Below are 16,340 nucleotides of genomic sequence, written 5' to 3'. Positions count from 1 at the left end.
ACCCAGGCCCCTCCTGGGGCCACTGGTGATCCTCATACTTTTTGGCTTATAGATGCATCATCACTCCAGGCTCCTCTCCTCTCATCTTTTTTTCTCCTAAGACAGTGCTTCTCTTCATAGCCCTAGGTGTCATGGAACTCTCTATGTAGACCAGACAGGCCTTGAACTCAGACACCCCTGCTTTGCCTCCTGAGTGCTAGGATTAAAGGTGTGCACCACTGCTGGGTGGTGCTGGTGCACGCCTTTAATCCCAGCACTCGGGAGGCAGAGGCAGGTGGATCTCTGTGAGTTCGAGGCCGGGCTGGTCTACAAATCGAGTGCCAAGACAGGTTGCAAAGCTACACAGAGAAACCCTGTCTCGAAAAACAAAAATAAATAATCATAAATAAAATTTTAAAAAGGTGTGCACCACCATTACCTGGCATCTCTCCTCTTCTTAAGACACAAAGACACTACACTTGATCTTAGCCAAAAGGCCAAGAATCAATATTTATCCCTGGCATACAAATTGACTTTGGGTGCCCAACCCACAATGAGAGATGCACTCTCACTCTGGACTCTTGGGGGAGGGCCTAGGCCCTGCCCTAGATGAAATAACTATGGACTATGGACACCCCCATGGAGGGCCTCACTCTCCCTGGGGAAAGGAGGGTATATGTAGGGGGGTTGGTGGGAGGGTATGGGAGGAGGGGAGGGAAAGGGAGAGGGACCTGGAATTGACATGTGAAGCAACCTTGTTTCTAATTTAAATTTAAATTTAAAAATTAAAAAAATCATTTTAAGACACACACAAAAAAAGACACAAAGAACATCAGATTAAAGGGCCACCCTAAGGTCCATGTCTTTCTTTCTTTTTACAGTGTGTGTGTGTGTGTGTGTGTGTGTGTGCCCAAGTGTGTTCAAATGTCCAAACATGTGGTACATGTGGAAGTTAGAGGATAATTTACAAGAGTCAATTAGGTCCTTCTGTTGTTTGAGTCCCAGGGATTGAACTCAGATTGTCAGGTTTGCTGCCAAACACTATTCCCAAAAAAGGATGAGCCATCTGAACAGTCATGTCTTCTCTTCTTCTTTTGTGACTTATATGGGTGCCTTGTATGTATGTATGTATGTATGTATGGATGGATGGATGGATGGATGATGTATGTATGTACGTACACACGTACATATGTGTATGTGCACCATATTCATACCTGGTGTCACAGTGTGTCAGACTCCCCTGAAACTGGAGTTATAGATGATGGTAAACTGCAATAAAGGCGCTGGTACCCAGAACAGCAAATGCTCTTAACTACTGATCTATCATTCTAGCCCATGTCTTCTCTTTCAAATATGCATCTGCAAAGAACGTTTTCCCAGATAAAGTTACATCTTTGAGGTACACAGTTCAACTTACAGCACTTTTATAAACTGCACTCTCCATCATCAGATGAGATGCAGTGCCTTCATAGATGACCACCCTTTCCAGGCCACCAGGCTGAGTATGCTAGGAGCTATACTCTGGGTGCATAGGCCACCAGGGGGCACCGCAGGACCAAAAACTCATGTACAGCACTAAGTTTAGTGTGCTTTCTCTGCATGAAGTTGGTCTTCAACTGTGTTTCTGAAGTGAAAGTCTTCTCCCTTGATATGGCCGAGACGGAGGATGCTCTGGCTTCTTTCTTTGTCACAGATTCTAAGCAGCTTTAAAACTCACCGCCACGGGGGATAGGCTGGCCCCAGATCTCCCCAGAATTTGAGGGTTGGTAATGGAGGAGCTGAAGCTCCCCAGCCGCTGTGGGACTCCAGGGGATGATGTATCCATCTGGCAATAGGTTAGAGTAGATGGCCAGTGTGAAGGTGGGGATCCCGCCTCATGGGGGAGGGCATTTTCAAATAAGCAAGCCTTCAGAAGGGACATCTGACGTGATCATTTCCCTGTCAGTCCCATCATGGGTCCCCTTCCTAGGCAGACACCGGTCCCTCCAACTTTCATCTGATGGTATTATACAGCAGGCTTCACAGAGCCTCCTAAAACCTCTACAAACCAATTTCCAGCTATCTTACACTCAGTGGTAAGCAAAAGCCCCTCCTTTCTTAGGGGGAATTAAAACATTCTCTCAGTTTTCTCAATAGGGGTGGGGGAAAACACACGCGTGCGTGCGCGCGCACACACACACACACACACACACAGAGTGAGGGGGCTCAGACAGGCCACTTGACTACCCCAGTGAGACTCTCTATCTTGAGATTTAAGGCTTGGCTGGCCTTAAACGAGCCCAGGTCCCTGGGCCGAGCCTTAATCCTGGTTCACACCAGCTCCACCACTCCCTTTCTGCCTGCTTAGGGCGGTGACAGCACTCTCTAGATCCAGTTCATTTATTCCACGAATGTTTGCTTGGGCCCTAAAATGGGCCTGGGCCTGGGGAAAGTGCTAAAGGAATCAAATGTAGCAGCAAAGACTAGCTCCTACCTCAGAGCTTGCCTCTAGGGTCAGTGACTACAAACCCTGGATGAACAAAACGAAACTGAAGGAGAGAGCTAAAGCAGGGAAGACGGCGGAGGGGGTGCCAAGGACTGCTCCCAGCCAAAACACTCCCTGGGAACCACAGAGGGTGCAGAAGGAAGGATTCTAGACAGTGCATAGCCCTCCCCACCTCCTGTAGGTCTGAACCCTGCAACTGCTCTGGGTGAAAGAGGAATACATGAAAAAGGAAGCCACCTTTGGTTGGAAGGAAACCAGCAACACAAAACAGACAAGGTGTGGCTTGAACGTTAGCACATCCACATTCGTAACCATGCTTTCTTCCGAGGGATCACCCAGAAAGCTCCCTGAAGAGTGTCCTCACTGCACAGACACAGGGCTGTCTACACTGCACTAGCACACCATGAGTCCCAGCCCCTCCACTCTGTTCCTCCTAAGGGGCTGTAAATAAGTGACCCAGTAACAAAACCACTTCCTGGGTCACCCAGGCCTGTCCTGGGGTGCTGGACCTGACCCCAAAGGGGATCAGAGTTACACAGAGATGACTAGCCACTCAGAACCATCAGTGACCCTGTCAAGTGGACATGGCTGCTGTGACCTAGCTCAGGAGCCTTCAGAGACCATCAGATACTTGGCTTCCTGGGGTATGTTGATAGCCAACATACTTGCCTTGAGCTTGCCTAGAAATACATGTAAGAACTTTCTTCAAAATGACTACACTGTCAGGGATGATGGCTTATGTAATCACAGAACTTAGGTGACTTTAGACCAGCCAGGACTACATAGCAAGACACCATCTAAAAGAAACAAATGAGAAAGACTGGGGTTATCTCTCAGTGTAAAGCACTTGCCCAATAAGCTTAAGGACCTACGTTCAGCCCTAGTGCCACCAAGCCAAACCAAAGCAAAAGGCATTGCACCTTTTACTAACAAAGAAAAGAACACTCATAGAGAAGCAGTAAAGATTACAGAACAGTCAGTGCAGAAAAGTATGATGTAGTTAAGTAATGGTTCAAAAATTCAGATGCAGGGCTAGAGAGTTGGTTCAGAGGTTAAGAGTACTTGCTGTTCTTACAAATGATCCGGGCTTGTTTCCCAGCAATCACATGGAGGCTCATCACCTCCTCAAGCACTAGACGCACATGTGGTACACAGACATCCATGCAGGCAAAACACTCATACACACAAAATAATAAAGGTTAAAAAATGGTCTTAAAAATTCAGATGCAGGGAGGCAGAGGCAGGTGGATCTCTGTGAGTCCAAAGCCAGCCCACTCTACAGAGCAAGTTCCAGGACGACCTCCAAAGCAATACAGAACAAAACAAAAAAATTCAGATGCAAGCCAGGCAATGGTGGTGCATGTCTTTTAATCCCAGCACTCAGGAGGCAGAGGCAGACAGATCTCTGTGAGTTTGAGACCACTCTGGTCTACAAAAGCTAGTTCCAGGACAGCCTCCAAAGTCACAGAGAAACCCTCTCAAAAAACCAAACAAACAAACAAAAAATTCAGATTCAGTATTAAAGACATTCAGATACCGTACAGCTGGATGAGAGGTGGGACTTCCATCTGCACCAGAGTGAAATATACCAAAGTTACGTTGGTGAAACCATATTTGATAAAGGTATGCTGAGCCAATGGGAGATTTCCCATCAGTTAGACGCTATGTGGAGGTCTAGCCTCACCCTCCTGGCTACTCAAAAGTTGTATCTCAGCCAGGTGTTGGTGGTGCACACCTTTAATCCCAGCACTCGGGAGGCAGAGGAAGGTGGATCTCTGTGTGTTTGAGGCCAGCCTGGTCTACAGAGAGAGTTCCAGGACAGCCTCCAAAACAATACAGAGAAACCCTGTCTCGAAAAAAAAAAAGTTGTATCTCGGATTTCTCCATTTCTTTTGAATTTGCTTACTTCTACACACGCAGTCTACTCTATCGTTTTTGTTGTTGTTGTTGTTGTTGTTTTCAGTTAAGCTGTAAACTAACAGTAACTGCCTTTGGCAGACATAGTGAACTGTGTTGTCAGAAATAAAGACACCCCTGGAATGAATGCTTCATGAGCCCTATCCACATAGATGGATCTACTCTTAACTTCAGTTTGAGGAGCTCCTAGGGTCCATTCTGAAAATGGGCATTGCTGTTGTTCTGTGATTCTGATTTGCAGAGCGTAACAGTGAGGGAACGTGCTATTGAACTGCGCCCCTCGAGTCATGTGTCAGAGTCCTAACCCTCAGCACCTCAGGACTGTCTTTAGAAACGGCAAGTTTTCAGATGCAATAATGAGTTGAGCCCTTATCTGTATGACTGATATCTTCACAAAAAGGGGATGTTAGGAACTGGGGAGATAATCCAGCCAGTTAAATGCTTATCTTGCAAGCAGGAGGACCTGTGTTCAATCCCCAGAACCTGTATGAAAAGGACAGGCATGGTGGCCCACACTTGTAATCCAGCATTGGGAAGGCAGAGATGAGCTGATCCCTGGGGTTCACTGACCAGTCAATGCAGCTTACTTGGCAAGTTCAAGACCAATAAGATATCTTGTCTCCAAAAACAACAAAACCCCAAAACAGACAGCATTCTGAGGAGCAAAGGCCAGGCCAGCAAGATGGTTCAGCAGGTAAAAGCATTTGCCACTAGACCTGACCACATGAGTTCAATCCACAGGACCCACATGACAGAAGAGAAACCAACTTCCAGAGGGTCATCCACTAACCTCCATAAAAGCATCATAGCATGTATGCACCCACACAGATACAGAAACCCTCAAACAAATAAATAAATATAACTTAAAACAACCAGGCATGGTGGTGCACTCCTTTAATCCTAGCACTCAGGACACAGAGGCAGGTAGATCTCCACGAGTTAAAGACCAGCCTAGTATACATAATTAGTTCCAGTCCATCCAAGGCTACATAGTGAGACCCTATCTCCAACAAACAAACAACAAACAGTCCTTGAGGAATGACAACCAAAGTTTTTTCTCTGTCCTACACAGGAGAGCCCACACACAAGTGCATCTGAGCACACAGAAACATACACACTCACAAGGGCACACTGAGTCACTTGCACACAGGAAGGATGTCATGTGAGGACAAGGGGCAATTTGGAGTCCTATGGGGAGCATCACACACAGCAGCAGCAATGCCTCAGAAGCCAGGAGAAGGCAGAACTCTGTCAGTACCGGAGGAAACTGGCCTGTGATAGCTAACCTCAGATCATGTCCTAGCCTCCATATGGTGACAACATGCATGACTGTTGCACAAGCCTCTGAAGCTACGGTGTTCTGTGAGGGCAAGTAGAACAGACCAACCCTGAAGAGCAGCAAGGTGTTTCACCGTGTACATGTCAGCTGGCAGCTAGTCCACACAAGTTCAGCAAAGTAGGAAAAATCTGAATGACTCTGACCTGGACATCTCTGCTGTCATGAAGCCCCAGGTTAAACTCCTAACCCTGAACAAAAGATACATGGTTCAGCGAGATAATGGGTGGAATGATGTTGGCTGCTGTCTGGACCCAAACAAAGAGCAGGAAGGGAAGAACATGCTCAACTGCTGGCAAGGACAAGAGACCAAAGCCAGGGGGTCCCTCCAGCCCAGGAGTTCATGGCAAGACCCTGTCTCAAGAAACAAACTAACAAAACCAGCATGGTGTTATACTCAGGAGACAGAAGCTGAAGGGTCAGGAGTTCAAGGCCAGCCTGGGCTACACAGTGAGACCCTGTCTCCAAACACAAAAAAATATTTTTAATGGTTTTTCAAGAGAGGGTTTCTCTGTGTACACAGCCATGACTGTCCTGGAACTCACTCTGTAGACCAGGCCTGCCTTTGCCTCCCAAGTGATGGGATTAAAGGAGTGCACCACCACCCAGCACAAAAGAATATTTTAATAAAAAAATAATAGAGAGCTGTGGATGGAGCTCAGTATTAGAGTGCATGATTATTATTCAATCCCTAGTACCAAAGAAATGAGTTTCCTGGTCCTACTATTTATAACAAAATACCTAGTAATTCAAGTATGTCATGCTGAGTAGAATGCTCTCAGGATGTGGTGGGCGTTAAGTTCTAAGTAATTTATCTGCATTTCAGAGCAAAGCTCAGGCACATCAAATCATCTCTAAGTAAGCATCCCCTTGTGTGACAGTCAGTGACAAATCCCCTGGCACATGAAGTGGGCAAACACTGCCCATAAGGAAGAGGAATGTCGGCCACTAGAAATGACCTCCCAAATCACTTACATGTCAAAACTCAGTTGAAAGCAAGACTAAAACCATCACTGGAACCATGTGTGGCCTGGGCTGGGGAGGTGGCTCAGCCAGCAAAGCATTTGCCTTGTAAGTACAAGGGTTTGAGTTTGCTCCCCAGAACCCACATTGAACAAGCAAACAACCCACCCAGGCTTGCTGACACAGGCTTATAATCCTAATGTTGGAGAGAAGACAGGCTGATCAGCTGTACAACTCTGTGGGGCTTACTGGCCTGCTGTCTAGCTTAATGGGCAGCTGCAGGCCACGGAGAAACTCCTAAGGAATGAAAGCTGAGATTTCTCTCTGGCCTCCACAAGCCCATCAGCAGAATTTCATCCACATCTACGCGCGCGCGCACACACACACACACACACACACACACACACACACTCACATGCACACTCACAGGTACACACGTACATACACAGACACAACAAAAAATAGACCGTGCAATCAAGAAGCTGGAGGACAGACAGGAACTAAGTGCAATCACAGAGTTCATGGTCTCATGCTCCAGGTGAATGAGAGACGCAGTGCAGTGCCTGGGGGGTCCACAGCAAAAAGATACCACTGAAAGATTCCCGAATTTAAAGACACGGAAACAAGAAATTATACAAGATGATACAGCAAAAGGAATCAGGACAAACATACATCCAGGCATCCTAATGAACTGCAAAGGACCCGGGTGGGGGGGTGTGAAAACATCTGAAAAGACAACAGTTGAAAAGTTCCAAGTTGGATAAAAACTATAAACTTGCAGAACAAATAAGCCTAATAAAACTCAAGGACAAGGACCACACTGAGAAGCACCGGATAGCAGCACATCAACATCAAATGGCTTCAAACCAGAGAAAAAGATGAAATCATAAGAAGCAGAGATAAGTGACTCATTTCACATAAAGAAATGAAGATAAAAGTGGCAGTACACAGCCGCTGGACACAAATTTGATGAACAGTAGACTATGGGAAGCGGTCATCCTCTAAGTGAGGTGGCTCTTCGTGGGCAGGCAGTGTAACACTAAGCCTGTGTGCAAGCTGAGCATGCTCAGAGGCAATCCTGTCCACCATTCCCACCTTTCAGACACGTGGTCCCTGCCTCCAAATGTGTCTGACACCTTTCTTATTTCAATTATCTCTTTCAACTGAGCATATTCAGGGATGGACTGCTTCGGCCACATGTGGTGCTGAAGGAATTCTCTGCTAGCACATTAGCTTCCCAGGTCTGTCACCAGAGTCCTCTGCGCAGAAAATGGTAGCAGGCAACATAACCCCAATGTGGAACTTATTTGATAAACATAACATGCTTTCCCCCCCCTTTACTTTTTATATACGGACACACACCTGCTACTCAGAAGGCACTTTGTGGGAGTCAGTTCTCTCCACCATGTAGGGCTCAGGGATTAAACAACAAATGCCTTTACCCACTGAGCCACCCACCTTGCTGCCCATAATATCTTTTTGTTTGTTTGTTTGTTTTGTTTTGTTTTTCGAGACAGGGTTTCTCTGTGGCTTTGGAGGCTGTCCTATAACTAGTCTTTGTAGACCAGGCTGTCCTCGAACTCACAGAGACCCACCTGTCTCTGCCTCCCAAGTTCTAGGATTAAAGGCATGCACCACCAACCGCTCGGCAAAATCTTTTTCTTATTACAAAATTATTTAAAAGAATTGTCTAAACCTAGTATGGTGGTGAATGCCTACAGTCCCAGGATTTGGGAAGTGGAATTCTGAGGATCAAGAGTTCAAGATCAAGCTGGGTGGTGGTGGAGGTGGCCAACCTAGTCTACAAAGCAAGTTCCATAAGAGCCAGCACTATTACACAGAGAAACTGTCTCAAAAAACAAACAAATAAGAGTTTAAGGCAGTCCTTGGCTACACAACAAGTTTGAGGCCAGACTGAACTACCTGAGAATATGCATACAACATATTGGATGGTGTTTGTCTAATGAAAGAAATCAGGCTGGATATGTGACTCAGTTGGCAGAGGCTTACCTAGCATGCACAGGGTTCTGGATTCTGTTCCCAGAATCACGTAAAAGCAGGGGTGGTGATCAAGCCTGTGATCCCAGCACTTGGGACATGGAAGCAGGAAGATCAGAAGTTCGAGGTCATCCTCTTCTACATAGTGAGTTTGAGGCCAGCCTGGACTACATGGGATCCTGTTTCCAAAAAGAAAAGAAGAGATTTAAATTCTTTTGTTGTTACTATTAGTTTGATTCTTTGAAATAACATGTTACTCTGTAGACCAGGCTATCTAGAAGCACAGGAACCCTGCCCTGGCCTCCCAAGTGCTGGGGTCAGAAGTGTCCACCACCACACCTGGCTAAGAAATTACATTTTGGGAGCAAGGTAGGAAAGCTGCAAAGTTCAGGGGGTGTGGGAAGGGAAGAAACACCTCACCTTTTAATCTGATTACATTTCCTGTAGGCTCAGAGTCAAGAAACTTCAACACAACTGACAAGATAGCCTACAGCAAATAAATCCTGCTTGCTTAGGGCTGGAAGGTGACCTTTGAGTTTAACCTATCAGCATCCCTCTTTTATGCCTGAACCTAAACAATGCCCCTGCTAATCCACTTTACCATTTAGTCTTCAAAGGAAATTCTTTATGCAAACAGGTAAACCAGCTGACTGGTTTTTAGCTTACATTGTTTTTACTTAATCTTTAAATGTTACCTAATTTTAAAACTTTGCTTATCTTTTTCCTAGTTGTACATTATGTCCTTTGAGCAATACAACCCAAAAAACCACAAGTTCATGTATGTAGATATTAAGACTCTCTGAGGTCTTTTATAACCCTTTCTTTCTCTCTCTCTTTCTTTCTTCCTTTCTTTCTTTGAGGCAGGCTCTCATGTAGCCAAAGCAGACCTCCACAATGCAGTAGAAGACTTTGAGTTCCTGATCCTCCTGCCTCACCTCCTAAATGCTGGAATTACTGGGCCTGGAAGGATTATCAGGCCTGAAATTCCATACTGTGTCTAATCAAGGGTCTGCTTCATCTGAGTGGAGGTCCCTGAGCTCAAAGCTCTCAGGCTACAGTCAGCAGCCAAGCTGTGTCTCCACAGATGGCCAGTCACCAAAGGACACATGGTGCCCAAGGTTTATTTTGTGAGGTTCCTAGAGTGCTTGGGTTTGTCTAACAGAAAGTAAAATGAGGACTGTGGACACTGGAGAGGAGGAGGAGGAAAAAGGCTCTGCAAGGCAGAGTTTCAGTATCATCAGTTTAGATGGCTGAGGTATAACTTGTGTAAGCGTATTTTCACACATACACACACACACACACACACACACACACACAGAGAGAGAGAGAGAGAGAGAGAGAGAGAGAGAGAGAGAGAGAGAGAGAGAGAGAGAGAGAGAGAGAGAGAGAACGCTAGGGGAGATGGCGGGGGATTGGTTGCTTAAAGTAGACGTTAGTAAGGTAGAAGATACACCACATAGCCAGAACCATGACATCCAAATGGTGGGTGCTGGCAGAGGTGAGTGGTAATTGCCACAAAGTTCTCATATTCTGCACAGGAATACGGGGTTACTAACAGGAAGTGTGTGTAACACCACTGGAAATGGTCTGGGATGATATAGAGACCTATGTTGGAGTCCCTAAAGCCACCACTCAATGACTCTTATGTTATCCAGAGAAGCAACAAAAGAAACCACGCAGATCACAGGACAGACATGTCGACTGAACCCGATGAAAAGCTGTGGCACCTGCAGCAAGTACAGATTTATGCAAATGCAAAACAATCAAAGCGTTAATTCACAGAGTCCATCATGCTTCAGGAAAGCTGTTTCAAGAATCGCCTAGGGAACAGCTTCCCACGCTTCCTCTCAGTCACTTGGGACATGAAATCTCACTCCTTATCTGTCCTCTTTAGAATTAGCTGTAGTCAATGATTTCTCTGACCCACTAGTTCCTGGGGACATTTTCCTTGGGTGATACACAATGTCTCATTTCCTGCCCTCGCCTGAGTGATTTGGGAGTGTTTTCAGATGCACCTGCTCAGCTTGAGGCTACCAAGGCCACAGTGAACCACACCACCCAACCCCAAAGTGCCAAGATTGTCTGAGCAAGAACTGAGCTTCACTATGTTAAGGATAGTTACGTGGGTGGCTCTGCTCCAGCAGCTAATCCACCCCGTTCAGGCAAATATACCCTGAGAGCAGGTGTGCTGCAGAGGTCTCATTTTGTTTGTTTGTTTTTAGTGTTGGAAGGCTACCCTCCAAGGTATCTTCCTGATTGATGGCATCCATCCATCCATCCATCCATTCATTCATGGGATCATTTCCCACTTGCATGGGTGTAACTAAATTCACACATTCAAGCTTCTAAATGTAGTTCCAAAGCCTGGCTCCTCCTTGAAGTAACACCCAGATGTTTCTGAGTCCCAGCTATTGGACACATTTGGCTCCTCAACTCCAGCTATAAAGGCCACATGCTACGGAGGGCCTTCCCCAAGCCTGGCCCCAAGGACCCATGTCACCAAGTCCTAATGCATCAAGCAATCATCATTAAATATGAGGTCCTGTCATACCATTTGGCATAGTCTAGAAGCAGAAGCAAAGTGCCGGTTTTGTGGAGGACTCACAGACCTGGGAAGGGGTGTGATTCTGGCCTTGGAACAATCCTCCCCTCCTCCTTCCCCAGGTAGGTTCCCCTCACCCTCACCCTCACCCCACCCCTACACCTGGACCTGCTTTTAGTCCGCCAAAAACTTCCTCAGAGGAAAAAGAAGGTGATTAAAGAGAAATTCAAGTCAATTTGTTGGTAAAGTTTCTATGCACAACCAACAACGTCTCCCAATCAAAGCCGCCTCTAGGAACACCAGGAGAGGTTTACTTCCTCCTAGATCAAAACTGCTGAGCTACAAAGACCTTTCACCCCTCAGTCAAAAAATTCTGGGTCTCCCATTCACCATAGAGGGATACTCTCTCAGCCTAGACACATGGGGGAGGCCCTGCCCCAAATGATGTGACAGCCTTTGATGATCCCCCATGGAAGTCCTCACCCTTTCTATGGAGCAGAAGAAGGATGGGATGGGGGTTGGTGGTGGGCATGGGAGCATGGGAGGATGGGAGGGACAGGGAACTGGGATTTATATATAAAATAATATTGTTTCTAATTTAAATTAAAAAATAAAAATGTTTAAAAATCTCAAAAAAATGCCGGGCGTTGGTGGCCCACGCCTTTAATCCCAGCACTCAGGAGGCAGAGACAGGCGGATCTTTGTGAGTTCGAGACCAGCCTGGTCTATAAGAGCTAGTTCCAGGACAGCCTCCAAAACCACAGAGAAACCCTGTCTCGAAAAACCAAAAAAAAAAATCTCAAAAAAATAAAGAAGAATTCTGGCTCTATTAAAGCTCTGCTGTGTCTCTTGTGGTTTTCACACACTTTGCTGGTGTGGACAGAAGGATCTCTCTGGGTTTTGTCTTATTTTTCCTCCTAAACAGTATCCTTTCAGTTTTCACAAAAACAGAAAACCATGCTTTTAGAGGAAAGCATGCTTTTTTAAAAGACAAGTCAAGTCCAGCAGTGAGAAAAGGGGGAAAGTGTTGAATAGGAGTTGAACCTGTAACTGCTGTGAACACTGAGGTCACCTGTAACTGAGGGCACCTTCTGACCAACTAAAAGCATACTTTTCTTTTCCCTGCCACCCTAAGCACGTTTCTGAGATTTCTGGGTCCAGTTTCTGACGACGCACAAATTAGCACCACTCCCAGTGACTTCCTCCTGGCCGGCAGCAGTGTGTGACAGGAAGGACATTCAGATCTAAAGGTGGGGTGATCACAGGTAACACTGATCTCTTTCTGGTCCAGGAACCCCAATTCTTCTGAATGTTTTTATCAGAAGCAGCTGACTTTGCTCAGAGCCTAAGCCCACAGAGCAGCAGAAGGCCAGGAGTAGGGTACATGCCTCAATCCCAGCTCTTGAAGACCTAGATGCAAGGACAGATGCCAGTTCAATGCCTGTCTGGACTACATAATAAGTCTTCCAGTTTCAGTTACAAAGTGAGACTTTGTATCAAAAATAAAACTAATAACAACAAAAAACAAAACAAGAAAGGAAGTACCCTAGTCATGAAAGAACTAGATACAAAATAATTTGCTTTTAGTATCAGCAACAAGGAGCAAGCCACAGCTCTAGGCATCTGACTGCAGCAACCTGAGTTCTTTTCAAAGACCTCTAATCAAGGGAAGCTGCGGTTTTTGTTTGTTTGTTTGTTTGGTTGGTTGGTTTTGTTTTGTTTTTTGAGACAGAGTTTCTCTATGTAGCTTTGGAGCCTGTCCTGGAACTCATTCTGTAGACAAGGCTGGCCTGGAACACACAGAGATCTGGATGTTTCTGTCTCCCGAGTGCTGGGATTAAAGACGTTCACATGTATGTATTCAGGCCCACACGAATACACATAAAATTTTAAAATAATAAATATTTTAAAGGCTTATTTAGTTTTCTCTTACACGTATAGGTGTTTGGCTGCCCATTTGTCTGTGAACCATGTGCATATCATGCCCATGAAGACCAGAAGGGGACACTGGATTCCCCTGGGATTGGAGTTACCCAAGGTTGTTAGCTGTCAAATGGGTGCTGGAAATTGAATTTGGATCTTCTGGAAGAGCAGCCAGTGTTCTTTTTCTTCCTGAGACAGGGTTTCTCTGTGTAACCCTAGCTCTCTTGAACTTTATAGACCAGTTTGTCCTCGAACGCAGAGATCTGCCTGCTTCTGCCTCCCAAGTACTGGGATTAAAGACGTGTGCAACCACTGCTGAGCTATCTCTCCAGCCTCCTTAAGGTTAATAAAGATTTAATCATAGAAATTAAAAGAAAGAGAGGGAAAAAAAGAAAAGGACATGGATGAAAAGTGCGGCTGAAGATGGGGCTCGGTTGGTAAAGTGCTTGCTAAGCATACATGAAACCTACACCCAATCCCCAGAGCTACATAAACCAGGCATGGTGGTACAAAACACTCTCAGCACGTAAGAGGCAGAGGCAGGAAAATCAGAAGTTCAAGGTTACCCCCAGTAACATACTAAGTCGGAGACTAGCCTTAGTTACATGAGATCCTGTCTCAAAAATAAAAATAAAAAAGAGAGACAGCTTCAAGTGTCTTAACAACAGATATATATATATATATATATATATGATTTTGGTTTTTTATTTTAATTCTTTTATACATTTATTTATTGTGTATGTGTGCTTACTATTTATTTTGTGTGTGCTTGAATGAGCATTGGGGTCAGAGGATGAACTATCTGTGTTTTGGCTTCCAGGTCATAAGCCTTGGTGACAAGTACCTTTACTCACTAGGCCATCCTGTCAGCACTGCTTTTTTGTTTTGTTTTGTTAGGTGTGTGTGTGTGTGTGTACAGGTAGCCGTGTATCTGTGCACATGTGTGTAGAGGCCAGATGTTGATATTGGGTATCTTTCTCTATCACTACCTTCTTTTCTGACAGTTTCTTTCTAAATCTGGAGGTTACTGATTTTGCAAGAATAGCTAACCAGCAGGCCCCATGGGTCCCTGCCACTATCTTCCCAGGGTTAGGATTACAGCTTTTTACACTGGTGCTGAGAATCTCAGCTCAGGCCCTCAGCTTTATATGACAAGCACTTACCAAATGGCTCACCTCCCAGCCCTTGATTTTGTTTTTTGAGGCAGGATCTGTCTTAGTTGGAGTTTTCTATCACTGTGATAAACACCATGACCAAAAGAAACTTGAGGAGGAAACGTTTATTTCAGAGTATACTTTCACATCAAAGTCCGTCATCAAAGAAAGTTAAGGCAGAACCTCGAAGCAGGAACTGAAGCAGAAGCCATGGAGGAGTGCTGCTTACTGGCTTGCTCCTCATGGCTAGCTCAGCCTGCTTTGTTATATAATCCAGGCCACCTGCCCAGTGGTGGCACCAAAGGGATGGGCCACTAACGAGGAAAATGCCCCACCAGCTTGCCTACAGACAAGTTTTATGAAATTATTTTGTCAATTGTGGTGCCTTCTTCTCGGATACTAGCTTGTGTCAAGTTGACAAAAATACTAACCAGGACAGGGTCTAGTGGAGCTAAAGTTGGCCGCAAACTTACTATGTAGCTAGATTGGCTGGCTTGAACTCTCAATCTTCCTTTCTCCATTTCTTGAGGGATGGAATTATGAACATGCTACCACACTTGGCAATTTTGATGCCCTCCCTTTCTTTAAAAAAAAAAAGGAAGTCAAAGAGTTGTTTTTGAAGCACACTTCATAGGATTAGAGGCCAAGATAAAAACATAGGTCACAAGGGCCAAAAGATTCTTTATTAGATTAAGTCACAAAGATTAAGACTTTTTTTGTTTGTTTTTGAGATGAAGTCTCACAAAGCAGCCCTGGCTTGCCTAGAACTCACCCTGTGAACCAGACTGGACTCAAACTCAAAGATCTGCTTGATTCTGCTTCCCAGGTTCTGGAATTAAAGGCTTGTGCCACCGTGCCTAAGTCATGTGTTTTGAATGTAATCTTGTTTGTGAGCTCCTCAGAAATAGTACAGATTTACAGCAGAGAAAGAAACTAAGATAAACTCAAAGCTCACATACTAGGGCTGTAAGCTGTTCATTGCTATTTTAACATTCTTATAGGAAATATCTCTATTTAAAATTGTGTAAGCAATCATTTTTGTTCTTTTAAAACTTATTCATTTATTTCTTTTTGAGCTGTGTCTCTTTTATCTTTGTTTCCCCTCCTTGCTGTGTAGCCCAGGTTGGCCTCCAACTCAAAACAATCCTGCCTATACCTCCCGAATGCTGAGATTACAGACAAGGGATACCTTGCCAGGCAATCTCAAGTGCAAATTGTGCATGCTGTGCCAGCAAGAGACTTCAACAAGACTTCAGGATGAGAGCTCTTTTCCCTAATTTTCTGTGTGACAAAGCACAAGAGTGAAATATTGAACCAGACAGCACCGAGCAGAAGGGAATGTCTGGTGACAGATCTGTGGCAGAGATAGATGGCCTAGGTTGAAAAGGTACACAGTGGCCTTGCCTACCATCCAGGCCTCTGTTGCTACTGTGGAGAAGGTAGGCTCTGAGGCCCTGGTTTGCTCAGGTGGGCCAAATTCCTGACCCCAATTTGCCTTTCTGTAAATGTCCCTAACCCCTTTCTTTGGGATTGGAGCAGGTTCTGACCTGCGTTGTTTCCTAAGATGAACACACCTTTGAGTTTAGCCTGCAATAAGGGCCAGGTAACAACACTGTGTCCCCATCTCCAATGCACAGTCCCCTGAAAGTCGAGTTCAGATGACCAATTACACTTGCCTGGGGTAAGAACTTGGCTTTCTGCTTGTGAGCCCCTCCCACCCCCTTCCCTTCAAAGCAAGCCCCCGGGGGGGCCTCATGTTCACCCCTGGTCTGGTCGGTCATACTTAAGGATGACTGAGTCTGTGTTGCAACGCCATCTGGGAGGACCTACCGGGTGCAAGCACCCCACCCGAGCCCCGCCCCTCCTTCCTTCCTGGTCCCCGTCCTTCATCTTCTTTCGCCTCACCTCCTCCTTCGGAGAGAGCGGGAGCCTCTCACCAGTTCTCTCGCTCTCCCTCCACCCCTTCCCCAGCCCTGCTCCTCCTCCCTCCTGCGACCCCGCCTCCCCCCCACCCCGGCGGGGCTCCTTCGCGGGGCGGTGGTG

The 16,340-nt window shown here is 45.7% G+C and overlaps 1 pseudogene; it reads right to left on the bottom strand.

Annotated features, from left to right (window-relative positions):
* Positions 1-283: 283 nt before the first annotated feature.
* LOC121143820 lies at positions 284-488 on the bottom strand (annotated as a pseudogene).
* Between the last annotated feature and the right edge of the window lie 15,852 nt (positions 489-16,340).

The sequence above is a fragment of the Mesocricetus auratus genome, unplaced genomic scaffold (genome assembly GCF_017639785.1).
Source record: "Mesocricetus auratus isolate SY011 unplaced genomic scaffold, BCM_Maur_2.0 Super-Scaffold_100013, whole genome shotgun sequence".
NCBI classification, from domain to species: Eukaryota; Metazoa; Chordata; class Mammalia; order Rodentia; family Cricetidae; genus Mesocricetus; species Mesocricetus auratus.
Note: the sequence above shows the minus strand (reverse complement) of the source record. Positions and strands in the feature narration are given on the sequence as shown.